We start from the raw sequence: 19,231 nt of genomic DNA on the forward strand, positions 1-19,231 counted from the left end.
GAAAAATGGGATAAGAAAATGCAAAATCATTAGGAAATACTGAAGGACATTTACAAATAATTGACAGTTTTTCACCATTGTTATATTTTTTCTGTGACAATTAAACCCACCTTGTCATCATTCATGCTTGATATACAACCAATAGGTAAAAAATAATAAGAAAACCACAACTATTTATAACTATTCTTAAAGCTGTGGATAAAACAACATGTATTTATCTCTACTTCATGTTCATTTCCTACTTTTATGATTGTAATAGAATAAAAATATTATAAATAGACAAGGACAACGAGAATTAGAGGTGGCCAAAATATGAATGGTGTCCAAATGGAATGTCAATAATTTTAAGTTGTTTGTTTACTTGTTTAAGATGGTCTGCAAATGGTTTTAGTGATATCAGTCTTAGCACTAATGTTCCCCCCTTTTTATTCCTGATAGAAATCTACAGTTCAGAAATCAACAGTATGTAAACATGGGTGTACCATAGAAATAAATAATAACTAAGACTATTAAGTGACAGTACCTTTGAAGGTGTATATCACTGCATGGGACTAAAAAGGGAGAATTGACAGAAAGGTGATTGAATTACCATCTCCAATCCACACAGCCTAACTATCTCTCACACTTCGGTAATTGAAGATAGATGGTATAATTTTTTGTGGAATTTGTTAAAGAAAGGTCCTATACATTTGGAAATATATCTTATGAAAGATATAAAGAAAAACTAAGTCTTTACATGAAAGAATAAAAACTCAATATTTTTTATTTGTCTCCAAAATTCTGGTAGTTAGCTTCAAGCCTCTCTACCAATAAAGAAGAATTCCTAGTAGTTAAACTGGCAAGCCTAAGACATACATATGTTGCCAACAATTCTCAGTACATAAACTTAATATGAAATACTTGTTAACAAATCCTCAAAGAAGTAAATACTCCCTTAAATAAGAACAACTATTCAAGAAAAACTAAACATTTCAAAGATCCTACATTAGATCCTGTATTAGAATTAGATCCTATATTACAAAGAAATAAATAGCAGAAAAATGTAGAAAATAATAGAAAATGAAATTACATTATGCAATGTAATTAATAATATCCTCAAGGATAAGAGATATTACTATCTCAATTAGATAAGAGTAGAATGTCTTGGGGGAGAAAAAGCAAAAATGTAATAGAGAAATAAAAATTAAAACATATACTGATAGTGAGTTTAACATATTATTGACTGAAAATATAACAGGAGGACCAATGCTTAATTGATGCTAAAATTGAGAACATCTCCTAAAAAGAGAGGAAAAAGAAGAAGAAGAAAAAAAAAGAAAGAAAAAATTCAATATAGAAAACAGCAGATAGCAATCAAATAAAAGTCTTCCTGGGAGGTAAAATATTGAAATAATATAGTTTCAGAAAAAATAAGCAGAGGAAACAATCAAATAACAGTAAGAGAAAGTATTGAATAATCCCACTGAGAGCACAGCAGGATGAATAAAAAAAGACCTTGACCAAAGTATTTTGCAATTTCAGAACACTGAGCATAATAAGAGAATAAAATATTAGCATTGCAGATTTCCATTATATAGTTTGTACAGTATTAACAGGAGCCTGAAAAAAGTATCTGTTATTTACATGATATTTGACCTCTCTGACTGATGATCTTGGATATTTCAGGAATAATAAATGGTTTCAACTCAAATTCTATTTAGTAGGTAGTAGAAATTAATTATTACACTATGCTTCAGTGTTATAGCTTTATTGTTTAGATACATGTTTTAACAGCCATCATTTCTCAGCTGAGACTTTTCCCCTGAAATTCTGCATCATTTCTAATAGCATTGCATTATACTTGTGATTCTTAGAGCTATTTTTATCCAAAATATATGCTCAATTTTATTATTTCTAATGTATATGGAACATCTGCTCAAAGTTGACCCATTGTTACTGCAGAACTTCTACAATTAATCTATGCCTTAATTACTGTACTACTGAGGGGGAGGAACTTAGCCATCTTATCAGCAGCATTCTCTTTTTCCTGAATTACAAAACACTTACATAGTGCCAGTTTATATGGCTGAGAGATTACTTTTGCACTGGGTGAAGTAGGCATGCCTATAATTCCAGCTATTGGGGAGAATGAGGCAAGAGGGTCACAAGTTCAATGTAAGTCAGTATCTTATGAAGACCCTCAATAATTTAATGACACTCTGTCTTAAAATAAATAATAAAAATCACTGAGAATGTAGCTTACTGGTAATGTACACTTCGGTTCAATTCTTAATACCAAACAAACAAAAAACATTTCTTATACTCCATTACAGTTAAACACGATTATAAAACTAACTTCAGCTTATTGAAATATAAAATGATTTGTTTGTGTTGGATTTATGAGAGGACTCTTTAATATTGAGAAGAAAACTGAGACATATTATGTTGTAATTCTTTTACATTCTGCACTTGTCTTACAATAAGGATTTGACATAGATAACAGGAACAGTCATATACCTATTAACGAAATTGCATTTTTCTCACAGAAAAAGCTGCAAGCCCAGAATATTTCACTGGTGAATTCTATCAACTGTTCACTGACTAAATAACATCAATTTTATCCATTTCTTCAGAAAGGTAAAGAATGCACATTTACCAACTCCCATTATATAAGGCCAGCATTAGCTTAACATGAGAAAATACAAATATCACTAGAAAACAACTGAAATATATTCTTCATGAATATAGGTTTAAAAATTATTGCAATATGTTATCAAGTCAAATTAAGCAATGTACAAAATAAATAATCTGTCATTCCAAGAAAAGGTTTATCATAGGAATGCTATGATATGAGTTAAGGTTTAGATATGAGGTATCACCCAAAAGCTCATGTGTAAAATAATTCGAAAATGTTTAGAGATAAAATGATTCAGTTATTAGTGCCTTAATACAATCAATTAATTAATCCCCTTATAGTGATTAAATGACTGGTATCTGTAGACTCATAGTGTGTTTTTGGAGGAGGTGGATCATAGTGGTGTATGCCTTGGGTTATATATATAGTGAGCTGAGGTTAGTCTCTCTCTGCTTCCCAGTGTGATGTTTAGAGGTTCTTCTCTCCATCACACTCATTGGCCATGATGTTCAGTCTCACTTCAGGCCCTGAGGAATGAAGTTGTCCATCTATGGACTGAGACCTCTGATGTTGTAAGCCCCAAAATAAACTCTTTTAATAGTTCTTCTCAAGCCTTTTGGTAACAGTAGTAAAAAAAAGCTGACTAAAACACCATGTTAATTAAGTATTTGAAAGTCAATTTATTAATTTTACTACATTAAGTAAAAAGAAAAAAAAATCTATAGTCATGTCAATTAGTTTCATAAAATGTATTTTTTAATTGGTTCTCAAAACATTACAATAATCTTGACACATCATATATCATACATTTGATTCAAATGGGGTATGAATTTTTATTTTTACTATGGGTACAGATTGCAGGATCACATTCGTTATACATCTGCATTTATATATATTGCCATATTAGTGTCTGTTGTATCCTGCTGCCTTTCCTGTCCCCTTCCTATCCTCCCTTCCCCCCTCCCCTCCCATCATCTAGCTCTACCTGATATACTGTAACTTGTTTCTCTTTTTTCCCCTTTCCCCTCATATCCTCTTATATGTAATTTTGTATAACAATGTTCCACTATTATTTGTTATTTGCTGAGAATATTTTCTACGAATATAATTGAATATTTTATTCAATTATACTCGTAGAAAATATTCTCAGCAAGTAACAAATAATAGTAGAATTTTATATTGGATTTAAAGGGCAAATGCATTCTTTTATTGTAATGAATCAAAAAAGTGAGAGTTTACTTCCTTCAGAGTTTAGAAACCCCTGAATTTTTCCTTTTTTTATTATTATTGTTTTCCAATTATTTTCTGTGTATCCCAAACCCAGGGGCCACCTAGTCTTCACTTTTCTACTTGAGTCAATCTGGGCTCAAGAGTGAGACAGTGGCAAACCCTGTGGGAAACTCAAGTTGGCAATGGAAGGTGTAGTTGTGGGTTTGAAAGTCTGCAGATTAGAATGTGGAGGCTTTTTATTTTGATACTGGTTATCTGAACTCTCTGACAAGCTCTTCATATAGGATAAGAAATACAGACTAATGTTATAGATAATCTATTCTTTAAAATAATAGCAAAAACCTTACTAAGCCTCAGCAATAAGATAGACACTCAGAAACAGTAGGAAATTAGAACCAAAAATAGAAAAGACAGAACAAACCCTCCCTATTACACATCATAATTAAAATATCAAAAAATCCAAAACAAAGAAAGAGTGTGGAGATGCTTCCAAACACATCCTATGAAGGCACTATCACTATCATTCTCATACTTAGAGCAGATAAAGATGCATGCAGGAAAGAAAACTAGCCAATATCTCTGATGATTACACACAATTTCTAAACAAAATACTTTCGAATCAAACTCAACAGCACATTGAAAAGTACATAAATCATGGTCAAGTTGAGATTGTCCAGGAATGAATGCAAGGATTTGTGAACATTCTCAAATCAATAAATGCTATACACTGTCAGCAGAGGCAAATAAATCATTGCTTTGAACTCCATAGCCTTGGGCAGCTGAGTACTCCATCTGGGAATCTTTCAGTGTGATGGTGCTGTAGGACACACCCATTTGCAAGTGGGCACTGTTATTGGGGCCAATTCCATTCCTGGTATGGAATTTATGGTTCTGATAGCTTTGAATTCTGATGCCTTCTGTTCTGGGGTATAAGATATATGTGCGTGATCAACAGCCTGAGAAGCCAGCTGTCCAGAGCCTAGAGAAGACGTGGCACAAGCAGATAATCTCCAATTAGCCCTCTCCAGCTTGTTTTTGCCTTTTGTTTACCTTAAAGAACTTTCTATCACAGTAAATCCCTTTGATGTGTTTCGCTATAAAATAAAGGATTTGAGGGCTTCTTCCTTTGTTAGGGAATCAGACCTATCAGGTCTAATCTACTCACCAGGTCCACCTTTGGAAACTATATATTTTTAATTTCTTTTGTCTTTATTTCTAAATATTTCTTCAGACTTTTAGTTTCTCAGATGGTTCACAATTCCGTTTGGTTTACTGATCACTTTCTGTTCAAGACACAGTGACAATACACCACATTAATACAATCAAAGACAAAAATCACATTATTGTCTCATCAGGTGCATAAAAGGTCTTCAATAAAATTCAGTACCTCTTCATGATAAAATTACTGAAGTATTTCAGAATGGAAGAATTTACCTCATCATAATAAAATTTTGTATAAGACAAACACAAAGCCACCATACATTAAATGAGAAATACTGAAAAATTTTTTTTAAAAGCAAGAACAAGAAAAGGATGTCCATTCTCACCACTAGTACTCAAAATAGTATTTGGAACTTTACTCTCAGCAAAAGAAACAATCAATGAGGTGAAGAGAGAGCCTATATTTTGGGAGCAAATTTTTTTCACATACATGTCAGACCACTAATCTCCAGAATATATAAAGAACTCAAAAAAGTTAACACCAATAAATAAATACATACATACATACATACATACATAACAACAACAACAAACTGAACAACCCAATCAATAAATGGACTAAGGAGCTGAGCAGACATGGTATATCTTCTCAGAAGATGATATACAATTGATCAACAAATATATGAAAAAATCTTCAACATCTCTAGTAATTATAGAAAAGCAAATCAAAACTTCTCTACGATTTCATCTCACACCAGTCAAAATGGCAGTTATTAAGAATACAGACAACAATATATGTTGGCAAGGATGTGGCGGAAAAGGCACACTCATACATTTCTGGTGGGACTGCAAATTGGTGAAACCAATCTGGAAAGCAGTATAGCGATTTCTTATAAAATTGGGAATGGAATTAGCATTTGACCCAGCTATACCACTCCTTGGTCTAAACCCAAAGGACTTAAAATCAGCATACTACAGTAACATAGTCACATCAATGTCATAGCAGCTCAATTCACAATAGCTAAACTGTGGAAGCAACTTAGATGTCCTTCAATAGGTAAATGGATAAAGAAACTGTGGTATATATACACAATGGAATATTACTCATATTAAAATAGAATAAAATTATGGCATTTGCAAGTAAATGGATGGAGTCGGAGAATATCATGCTAAGTGAAGTAAGCCAATCCCAAAAAAGCAAAGGCTGAATGTTCTCTCTGATATATAGATGCTGATCCACAAGGGGACAGGAACATGGGGAAAATAGAGTAACTTTGATTGGACAAAGAGGAGGGAGAGGAGAGGAGAGGGTATGGGGGCAGGAAAGATGGTGGAATGAGATGGACATCATTACCCTAGGTACATGTATACCTGCACATATGGTGTGACACTGCATTGATTACAAGCAGAGAAATAAAAAAGTTGTGCTTCTATTGTGTACAATGAATCAAAAAGCATTCTGCTGTCATATATACCTAATTATAATAAATAAATTAGTTTAAAAATTATCAAGAGAAAAAAATAAAATCAGAAAAACAAAGGAAGAAGTCAAACTATTTCTATTTGAAGATGATATCAGAAGATCAAAATTAGGAGACCCTAAAGACTCTACTAAAAGATTTCTAAAGCTGACAAATTCAATAAAGCATCACCAATTAAAATCAACATAGCTTTTTAATATACCAATAATGAGTCTACTGAGATAGAAATCAGGAAAATAATTCCATTCAGTGTAACTTTTAAAAAAATATGTATGAGTAACCTAACAATGAAGGCAAAAGATTTCTATTATGACAATTTCTATTATGAAAATTAGAAAACTAAAGAAATAAACTGAAAATACTAGAAAATGAAACAGTCTTCCCTATTCATGTATAGTGAGAATTTGAATTGTTGCAATGGCCAAAATGCCAAAAAGTACTTTCAATTTAAGGAAATCTCTATTCAAATTTCCAAAGCAGGTGGAGGAGGGGAAACTAAAATTTTATAAGCAACTAAATATTCAGATTAGCCAAAACAACTCAGAACAAAAAGAACAATGCTGCAATGCTAGAGACATCACAATTTCAGATTTTAAATTATACTACAGAGCCACAGAAATAAAATCATTATGGTACAGGCATAAACATGACATGTAGATAGATAAAAAAGAGTGGAAGACACAGACACAAATCCATCCTGCTAATGTCAACTGATTTTCATAAAGATGGCAAAAAATAAATTAGAAAAAGACAGCCTCTTAATAAATCATGCTAGCAAATCTAGATATCCATATTTCATACATTAGATTCAAGTGGGTTATGGACTCCCATTTTTACCCCAAATACAGATTGCAGAATCACATCAGTTACACATCCACATTTTTACACAATGCCATATTAGTAATATGTCAAGAGCAGTGTAATGTTTTGAACAACCAATAAAAAAAATCTAGATATCCATATATAAAAGAATGAAACAAGAGCAAAACCAACTCAAAGTGTATTCTGAGACTTGGGAATAAGATAAGAAACTTTGCAACTGCTAGAAAAAAATATTGGGAAAATCTTCCAACATGTAAGCACAGCGAATAATTTGGTGAATAGGATTACAATACCTCTGGAAATAAAACAAGGAATTCATAAACATGATTGTATCAAATTAAAAATCTTGTGTATTGCAAAAGAAACAAGAATGAAGAGACATCCTATGAAATGATATAAAAATTATCACCAGCTACTCTTCCAAGACAAGATTAATCATCATACTGTATATGAAATTTAAATATCCAACACCAAAATAGTGAATAACCCATTCAATATGTACACAAATAAAGTAAACATACACTATTCAAAGAAAGTAACAGAAACAACCAACAATGATATATTTTAAAAAGTAAAAATGTTTGGCCAGGAACATACAAAATCTATTTATGTTGTGATTCCACCTTACCCCAGATAGAATTGCAATGATCAAGAATACAAACAATAAATTTTAGTGAAGATGGAAGAAAAAAGAAACTCTTATGCACTGCTAGTGGTAATGTAAATTATTACCAACACTATGGAAATCAGTGTAGAATTCCCTCAAAAAAATTTTTGAAATACCTTATTATCCAGCTATACCGCTTCTTGACATTTATACAAAAAATAAAGTCAATATACTTTACAGATTAATACATAGTGATGTTTATTACAGAACAATTCACAATAGCTAAGTCATGGAATCAGCCTGTGTGACTGAAAAGAAATGAATGAGTAAAGAAAATGTAGTATATATACACAATGAAGTTTTACTCAGTCATAAACAAGGAAAAAAAATAACATGCCATTTGCCAGGAAATGGATTGATCTAGATCTTATCATGTTAATTGAAAAAATCAGCCTAAAAAGACTAGTTTCATATATTTTCTCTGACATATGGAAGCTAGAGGGAAAAAACACTGGGGAAAATAAGGATTGAATAAAAATAGGAAGCTGACGATGGAGTAATGGAAGAGGATGCATAAGAGGGAAGAGAGGAGGGAATGAAGAGGTAATGGAGAATTAAATTGATCAAATTATAATACATGCATGTATTAATATGTCACAATGAAACACACTATTCTGTATAATTAATATAAACCAATAAAAATACAAAATTAAAAAAAAATCTAAGAGATGAAAGACCTCTTCAATGAAAGCTTTAAAACATTGATGAAAGAAATTTAAGTGGACATAATAAAATGGATGTATATTTTGGGTTTATGGTTGGAAGAATTAATATTTTGGAAATGTCCCTGCCACTCAAGTGACCTGTGGGTCTGATGAAATCCCTATCAAAATACAAATGACATTCTTCACAGAATCCTAGAATCTTAAAATTTATATGGAACCACCAAACCCCCAAATATCCAAAGCAATCTATAGGCAAGAACAAATCAGGAGGTATTATAGTACCTATCTTCAAAATGCCCTGCCCTGTTGCAGTCACCAGAACAGGTATGGAAAGGCATAAGAGCAGACACATAAACCAGTGGGACAGAATAGAGAGCATGAAAGTTAATCCACACAACTTCAGCCAACTGATTTTTGACAGGACGATCTTTTCAATAAATAGTGATGGGAAAATTGTACATTTATGTGTATAAGAATTAAACTAGAGCCCATTTTTAACTTGTTAAAAGTTATCTCCAAATACATAAAAGAATTCAAAGTAAGACTTGAAACTATGAAATTGCTGAAAAAAATATAGGGAGGATTTTCCAGAAAAATGAAATGGCAAGCAATTATGGACAAGACCCCAAAAGGGAAGGAAATAAAAACAAAATGGAAAAATGGGATTATGTCAAACTAAAAGCTCTGCACACCAAACGAAACAGGCATCATAGTGAAAAGACACACTACAGATTGGGAGAAAATGTTTGTAATGTATTCAAGTGACAAAGTTTGTATCCAAAATATGTAAGGATCCCAAAAAACTGAATATCAAAGAAAAATAATATTCAATTTTGTTTTTAAGGGGGCAATGTATTTAAATATATTTCTCAAAAGAATACATATAAACAGTCAACAGGTATATAAAAATATGTAACATCCATATTCATTAAGGCCTAAGGGCCATGGAACTCACATTACAGAATATAAAATATTTTGTTAGAATAAAGACCCTAAACCACTCCCCAATAACAACAAAAATCAATGTTCCTTTCCTCACAGGTCTTAAGATGCAAGTATCCTTTAAACATGAAAAACCAAAAGCTTATAGTAAAAATTATTATTTAATATGAACAATTGTATAAGCACATTATGGTTTAATTGACTTTTTTAATACAATTTTAGAGGTGGCTATATTAAACTAGAATCCATTTTTTAAAATTAGCTTTCTATATCATATAGTAAATAATTTCTATACAGATTTGAAAATTTGTAAGTTATAGATAAAATAAAATTAACTAGTGAATAAATAAATAAATCATAAACAGTTATTTTTGGAGTTGAGATGATAAAATAGCCCAATTGCACCACCAACCCTGTGAAATTTTACTGAGTTTGGATGTTATTTTTTTAATATAAGTAAATTGACAAGTAGTCACAAACATTTGCAGTGATAATCAGAAGCTAGTTCAAAACTAGATCTAAACTATGTGCTCAAGAAAAATTTCATCTGTACAATAAAAAATCTTAACAATACTTAATGCATCATTCACCTCTTTCCTTCCAATGATTCATTGACTACTTCTACCTTGTTCTGTCATCCCAGAGTGTCTGGATAATGAAAAATAGATAGAAGTCAAGTTCTGACACCTGAGACACTTGGCTGTAGTTTTTGATTTCACAATTGTCTCCAGCATCAGGCTGATTTGACTTTGTCTGGATCTTTGCTTTTCCATGGTCTAAGAAAGTAAGAGATATAACTATCCTCAGGAGAAATAGGAAGTAAATGCTGAATGTTTATCAAATGACTTCTTTTGCTATGAGAAAAAAATATTCATAACAGTATTTTTTAACTCATATTAAGGTTCAATAAAGTTATTTTTCTTTTATGTTTCCTGGTTGACTGATGTTGAAGAGGATAGCATTTGATTCATCTTTAAAACAAGCATCTTGAAATGAAGAGGGTATGCTGTGGGCTTTTATTTGGAGTCCTCCTCCAAATTTTATTTTCTGTTCTTTAGGGCCATTAGGCAAATAAAACCTAGAACGGAAGTTCATCAAAATGAGCATGCCATCAACAAAATACCTGACTTCTTTGCCCTTTTTATACTCTCTCTACTTCAGATTTAGTAACAGAACTATTGCTTCTATTACTAACATATTTAAGACTCAGCCCCCCTGCCTTCAACCCCAACCCTCATGCCACAGGAACTTTGCTGTTTTTGTTATTTTGCTATTGATTTTGCATTAGATCTAATTCAGATAACTTAAGAGTCCAATTATCAAAAATAAAAATTCTAGATAATTATTTTTAGTCATTGAGAAGTTTGTAGAAGTTTCCATTAATTTCCTAAAGAATTAATAAAAACCTTACCATTGTTTTCAAACACTACTTATATGTATTTATATGTGTTGCATAGTCTATTGTAAATTCTCTGTTCAAGTTCCTAAGCTCCAATTATATGTACTGTTTCTTTTTCAGCTTTTTAATCCAGAGTTTCCTACTTTCTTTTCACCTACAGTGATGCTAAGAAACCATGTATTATAAAATATTTCAAATTTAAGAAATTGTTACAATGAAAGATGATAATAATGTAAATATTAATTATAATAATATAAAGAAACTGTGGCTTAATATCCTTTTAAACCCATAAAATATGAATTTTTTATCTGTGGAAATATTTTTATATTATTGTTTTTATATTAAATGTTTTATATTAATCCTCATTTAAAAATGAGAAGTCATTTGATGAAAAGGCCATTTGATTTTATTTCTATACTTTCAGTAGTACCTTATTCTCTATCACCTTGAACTTTAATCTTGCATTTACTTTGCACCAGAGTTTATCACTGTAATAGTTAAAGATAAATAAATAAAGAAATTGAAATAACTTTTCATTGCTGCAGTCATTGATAAAACTGCAGCATTAGTGAACTATGCTTTGTAAGTTACAGCTTTTGTTTTATTTGCATCACACTCATTATAACCAATACCAAACCTTCTAATGCAAATAAAGTTCTTTAAATAATAAATCATGTTTGTGTTATGAAACTCTACAATTTGGAGAAACAACTCTAAGAAGCCAAGTTTGTTTTGGGTCCTTAATTCATGATTTTTCAGTAGATAATGTTCATAAAAGATTTGTGAAACTGTATTTTAGCCAATTAGAAGTTGAAGGCAAACTATTATTGTTATAGGATGGTAATATTTATGGTGCAATTTGATAGTTTAAGGAACATTTTTGGATTCACCCAGGGCTCATTTTTGTTTTTCAATCTGCTAGGAATGAAGATATATAGAAAAATGATGAGTCTTGAGGGATCTCTGTGTATGTCCCAGAAAAAAAAAAAAAAAAAAAGAGCTCATTGGAAAAGTAGATTTAATCCACTTCCCACAAGTGATAAATACAAGGATCTTTTTCCAGATTTCTGGGCACATCTTTAAACTATATTATAAATGCTCATGATATTTGTACTGAAATAATAATGTTGGGGTATTGGATTTATTTATATATAAATTGAATTATATTCTAGTTTAGTCATCAACAATTGAAGTAAATGTTACCTTGCTTTTGATCTAAAAACATAGTAAACACAACATTCATTTATAAGCAAAAGACTTAACATTCATGAGTTTTAATAATCTTAGAAACAGGTGCAATAAATCTACAAACACCAGGAACGATCTGTTAATTGGATATGTCATTTAGTAGAAAATGCTCAGGGATGTGTTGTCATGTAATTTCTACCAAAGAACTAATCAAATTCTCAATATAAATTTTAGAATTCAACTTCTATTTTTAATTCCTTTTCCTATAATATTTCAACCCAATAATATGTTGCAGTATTTGTTTGACAATGTACCTAATGCTATACTGAAAAAGATAAGTTTGTAACTTGTTAAGAATTTACAAAATAAAATAAATGTGAGTTAATTTAGCTCTGGTTTTCTCACTGAGATTTACATTACAGACTAACTAGTGTGATTTATTACAATTTAATTATAAATACACACAAATTTGCAATTATTCCATGAACATGTGTGTGTGTGTGTGTGTGTGTGTCTGTGTACTGTATGTGTTTTAGAGCACGTATTTTTTCATAAGGTTATTTTGGGAAGATATCAAGAAAGTAAGTCACATGAGAGGAAGTAACCATTTCTAATAATATTTTTGGCACACAGATAAAATATGTTTAATGGATATATTTTTGAGTAATCAATATTTTACTGTAACAATTTGATATAAGCAATTTAGATTTTAAAAACACTTGTTCTACTAGAACAAGATGCAAATCTTTTGCAGAGAAGTTTATTCATACATTCTGAACATCTTCATGCTTTGATTTTCTTTGAGCACCCATCCATATGTTTTCCATTAATGATATGGGTATCATATTTTTTATCTCTTTTTGAATCAAATTTCTCATTTAATATATGTTATTATTTCAAAAGTCAAATATTAATTTGTTTTAGCAGGAAAGGTTTTACATGTAAATGCTTAAATCTTAAGTTTGAGTGACATAGCAGTACTTGCTTCTTCCCATTTCAATATTTTTTTTTCATATTTCTAACTGTTCCTATTACTATATTCCACCTTAAATTAATAACTGGTCTATTTTTTCAAGTAACAACCATATATTTTTTTCAAGTAACAAGTTTGACATATGACAGATATCAGCTATACATTAATCAAAGAATGAGATGTTAGTAAAGTCACTTTCTTTAACATCTCATATTCTAGTTGGGCAAAAGTAATTCCTAGAGCCCTATGTGATTGCAGGGAGTAAACCCCTCTAACTTGAAGTATGTAGCATGGGCAAGTAATAAATTCTATTGAGGAAGATCATTGAAATTTGTCAGTGTAATATAATCTATTTTGATGAATAGAACACTTTTTACTTTGTTTTCTTATACAAATTAATTTTAAATTTTAGCATTAGCATATATACGAACACCCCATTAATAATAAAATAAAATTAGATATGGTGTCACTGAATGATTAGCCCCAGGAATGAAAAAAAAAAGTTTGTCAAAACATGGCAATTGGGAACATTATTGGAAGTATTATAAATTATAATAGTTTACCTTACCTTTACTATCATAAGTGTTTGAATTATTGCTTTTGTAGTGAACTTTTAGAATGAGTACGAAAATTGGTGATGATAGAAATAGAATAGCATTTTTATGAAGTAGACAGAAGATATGCATATTGAGTCATTATTATATAGGAGACTTTACATAAAATAAACTTTAATATTTTTCCTCTTTTTAAAAGATAAATTGTACTAATTAGTTAAACATGCTAGTAAAATGCATTTTGATACATCATATATAAATGGAGTATAACTTCTCATTCTTCTGGTTGTATATGATATAGAATCAGAAAAAAATCACAAAACAAACAAAAATATCATATATATATATATATATATGAAAATTAAATACTGCAAGATGATAATCATCTCTAAGGTGATGTAAAAATTCAATATAATCTAATTTAAAAAAACTAACATGTTGGAGTGCTGTTTTTTCTTTCTTTCTTTTTTTTTTTTTTTTTACAAAATTGTAAACTAATCTTAACATTTATAATGAAAAGGTCCAGAAAAAGAATACATCTAGGTGGCTTATATTAACATATATAAAGATATTGCAAATCTACAATGATTATGCAGAATGACACTAAAAAAAAGATAAACAGGCTCCACTAGAACAGATTAGTAAGTTCAGAAAAATTACCCAACTTAGAACAAGTAATAGTTTAAAAAAATAGTATCATGTATATTTAAAGTATGCAGCATGGTGTTATGTAATATACATAGATGATAAAATAGTTACTATAGTAACACAAATTAACATACCTATCACCTCAGAGTTACCCATTAGTTTTTTGCTTTTTGTTTTTTGTTTGTTTGTTTTGTTTTTGTTTTGGCAAGAAGAGATAAAAATCTACTAGGAATCCCTAGTGCAATATAGTTTCATTCTCTTCCATCTTCAAGTTATATATTGGATCTTTAGAATTGTTTACCCTGTGCTATATTCCTTGTTTGTATTTTGACTTTTTAAAAAGTGTTTCACATATTTGTGAGATCACACAATAGTTTTATTCTAGTGCCAGATTTGTTTCCATAAGCATAATGTACTCCAGTTTTATCTATATTTTTGCAGGAGGCAGGAGCTTCTGTTTTAAAACAGAACAATATACAGTTGTGTGTGTGTACACCACATTTTCTTTGTTCATTTATCAGTTGACACTTAGATTGCTTCCATGTCTTGGCTATTGTGAATTTACTTCTCATTTAAGAATCTTCACATATCAAGTGAAATCTTTATCAGCTTTTCCTGGAACTTAGTGCTCTTCAATGCTAATTGTTAGCAATAATGAAAAGAAAAACATAAAATCACAAAACTCATCAGTTACGTTATTACACTATATAAACTCTAAAATTTCAACCCTATATTATCTACCTTTCTACTAACTGAAAATGAGGGAAGTCCTACTTCCAGTAGGATACTTATTTACTTATATTGCTGAAGAGGATATGTATGGAGCTAAATTCATGTGTAATAAAGGATTGAATAATTACTATTAACTTATCTCTATCTTTTGTACCTGCTTTTATTTATTGACTGCAGCCTTTTATGCAGCAAATGGCTTCTACCATGAAGAAGAAGTCAAAATATGCAGAAGCATGTATTGATCATGAAAACTGGCGTTAACATACAAAAGAATTGTGATATAGATTTCAACATTAAAAATTATATAACTTTTAAATGACTCCTTCTAGAAGCTTATAAAGCTCAATATTTTGGTTAATTCCATCTGTATGTAAAAAATAAACACTTTTATTAATACTACAGACAAAAAGTCATGTAAGAATTGGTAAATGTGCCTGGCATATCTTCTTTATCGAAAATTTTAATAAAGTTGTGCTATTTCCAATACTTGAGTAATAACAACTTATTTTTACATAGTTTTCTAATATCATGCCTTTGATGTTTTTAAAGGACATATTTATTTTGTGATTAATATGCGCTAGCTAGTATGCTAAGGACTTTATAGCTATAATTATTTAATTTATTTGCATAGTAACACATGAGATAGGCATTATTATTCTCATCTTACTCATGAGCAGAGCAAGACATACAGAGTTTAAATAATTTGCCTAAGCATACACTATTGGGAAAAAGCAAAAGTAGGGTTTGAAGTTAGATTGACTATCTTGAGAACTACACATTTACTGTTACACACACACACACACACACACACACACACACATATACTTTTCCTTTTCAAGAACAAAAAAATTTCACTGCTTTTTTTAAAACCCCTACAAACTAGTCTAGTAAATTGAGTTGCATTTTTGTATCTATTATTTTAGGTGTGCTCACTGTTTACACTATTTCTTCAGTTTATTAATACAGCTAAAATATCTGTGGAGGAATATTAGCTTCAAAATTATACCCTCTATATTACTTAATTAGTGTATTCAAGTGGTAAACACTACCATGTAAATGTCTGTGATGTTTCTCTGTCTTAATCTCTCAAAGTTCCTTGTCTTCATAGGAAATAATTGGATTCTCTTGCAGTTCCCATCTTCCTTTACATCAGGGAGTAAAACTTGATTTATTCTAAATCCAAAATCAATTGACTAAAAAATAATCATGGAGGCTCTGGCATCAAAAATTATGAACTTTTACCAAATCTTGAACCATGCTGTAAGCCAAGTGATACACACCTCTTGCATATACTGTAGTAGTTGCTTCCTGCTTGATCTTCTGCCTTCCACTCTGACTGTTATAGTTTGGTCTCTCTTACTAGACTTGTCTCTGTTGTCAAATTACATCCCTGCTCCAGTTTCACTAGCCAAATGTAAGTTCCAATAATAAATCAACAAGCTTACCTTTGGGATCTTTCAATTTCTTCAGTTTGCCTCGATTTTTCTCCATCTAAGTACCTTGTATAATTTTCTTGATTTGATTTAGATATTCTCTCAATTATTATCTTATCAAGGATCGTTTTCAAGTTCACTTCCTTACCCTGTAATTGATTTTACTTTATAAATACAGGTCTATATTTTTCTGTCACATTCCTCTAGAATCTATGCAGTCCTCCAGATATTTTTTTTCTTTCACTACTCTATCTTCATGGAAAAGAAGGTATATTGTTATTTAATAAGTAACTTATTAAATTAAGCTTGAAAGTAGCTACAATATCAGACAATATTTATGAAATTTATTTCTATGAAAATATCTAAATATCTACCTTGAATATCAAAAGCAGGAAGTACAGTTGGAGTTAAAAAATAAAATCTTCACGGTGATACTTTAAAGAAATAAATTTGCACCATTTATGTATAGAACAATGATTGCAATCAGGATATTAGAAAAGAGTAAAACTTCAAAAGTTTAAAGATGAAAGGATATAATGAGAAGTAGTTAGACTCACTTCAAAATTTCTCAAGGTTTCCTTTTTTTTATTTAAATGGGCACTCTGTGTACAATAACAATTTGACATTGAACTGTTTAATATCTATTTATCTTTGAACAGATTAAAAAATTGTTCCCGGAACCAAATGTTAGTGAGGAAGGATGTGGAATAAGAGAAAAACTTATTAATTGCAGGTGGGAATGCAAAATGCCAAAACTGTGTTGTAAGACATTTTAGTAATTTCTTATAAAACTTGTCATACTCTGATTATATAATCTAGAAATCCAATCCATGCATATTTTTCAAAGGAGTTAAAAATCTATATACTCAAAAGCCTACACATGAATAAATTTAATATCTTCACTCATCCCTCCGAAAGTTTCAAGAAACCAAGGGATCCTTCTATGTATGAATGGATGGACAGATGATCTATACAAGGGAATATTATTGAGCAATTAAAAATAAATAAGTTGTTAAGCAAGGAGAGACATGTAGTACATAATGTTAAGTGGAAAAAAGAAGCCAATCTGAAAAGGTTTTCACACTGATTCCAACCAAATGGAATTCTGGGAAAGATAAGACTATGGAGGCAACATAATCAATATAATAACTTCAGGAGGATAAGTAAGGGTTGAGTGAGTGAAGACCAAGGCATTTCTAGGGCAGTAAAACTATTCTTCTGCATGAAGGAAAAAAAAATATATATATACATATATATATACATATATATATATACATATATATATATACAAAATATATATATATACATATATAGTATATATATATATACATATATATATACACATATATGTACATATGTATCAAAAATAATTAAATGTAACATAAATGATCTATTTATGGAAACTATGACTTAGCTCATAATAAAGTATCAGTATTAGCTCAATAATTATAATAAATAACAGAGTTATTAAAAATGGAAGATGCAATCCCATTGGTTTATTTTGCTTTTATTGCCTATGCTTTAGGGGTCATACCAAAAAACATATTTGGTCACATCAATGTTCTAGAAAATTTTCCCTATGTTTTCTACCAGTAGTTTTATAGTTTCAAATCTTACATTTAATCTTTCATCCATGTTGAGCTGATTTGGAATCGAATATGAAGACAAGGTTTCCTTTCATTTGTCTCCTTAGGGATATCTAGTTTTCCTTAACACCACTTACTGAAGTGCTTGTCTTTTCCAAATTGTGTGTTTGGGGGACTTTTGCTGAAAATCAGTTCACCCTAAAGTAGTTCTCTGTGTTTTCTTTTCTGTTGTTGTGTCTGTTTCTTTTTTTTTTAATTTTATTTTTTTTATTGGTTGTTCACAACATTGCAAACCTATTGACATATTTCATACATTAGATTGAAGTTGGTTATGAACCCACTTCAATCTAATGTATGATATATGATAAATCAGTTCACCCTAAAGTAGTTCTCTGTGTTTTCTTTTCTGTTGTTGTGTCTGTTTCTTATGTCAGTACTGTGCTATTTTATAACAGGTTTTGAAGGAATGTAATGCGATGCCTTTGTCTTTGTTCTTTCTTTTTAATATTACTTTGGCTATTCCAAATTTATAAAAGACTAGATTTTAAATGTTTCCACCAAAATAAAAAAATTGGTAAGTTTTTGAAGTGATGGATTTCAGAATTAACTTGACTTACTTATTATGTGGTTTAAACATGAAAACACCATTCAGTAACCCATAGAGGTTTGATAGATAGATAGATAGATAGATAGATAGATAGATAGATAGACACATACACAAATATCGATGTATACATGTATATGTATGTGTCTAAAATTGTTTGTCAATTACAAGTAAAAAAAAACTAAAAAATAATAAAAATTTGGAAAGTGAAGATGGGCACATTGAGAAGTATATGGAAACAGTTTTCATTTTTTGCTTACTGTTTTTCCCTAAATATAAACTGCACTAAAACTAAATAAAATCTTATTAATTAAAAAAGTCATTCCTTGGTAATTTTTTCACAGTAAATTATAAGAAAGTAAAAGATATCAATTTTAGATTTTTAGCATTAATCTTAACTGTCAAAATGACCATTTTCATTATATATATATATGTGTGTGTGTGTGTGTGTGTGTGTGTGGTTGTTTCCCTTATTGCTCTGATAAAATACTCACTTTATACCCTTAGTGATAACTTATTTGATTTGAAATAC

The sequence above is a fragment of the Urocitellus parryii genome, chromosome 8 (genome assembly GCF_045843805.1).
Source record: "Urocitellus parryii isolate mUroPar1 chromosome 8, mUroPar1.hap1, whole genome shotgun sequence".
NCBI classification, from domain to species: domain Eukaryota; kingdom Metazoa; phylum Chordata; class Mammalia; order Rodentia; family Sciuridae; genus Urocitellus; species Urocitellus parryii.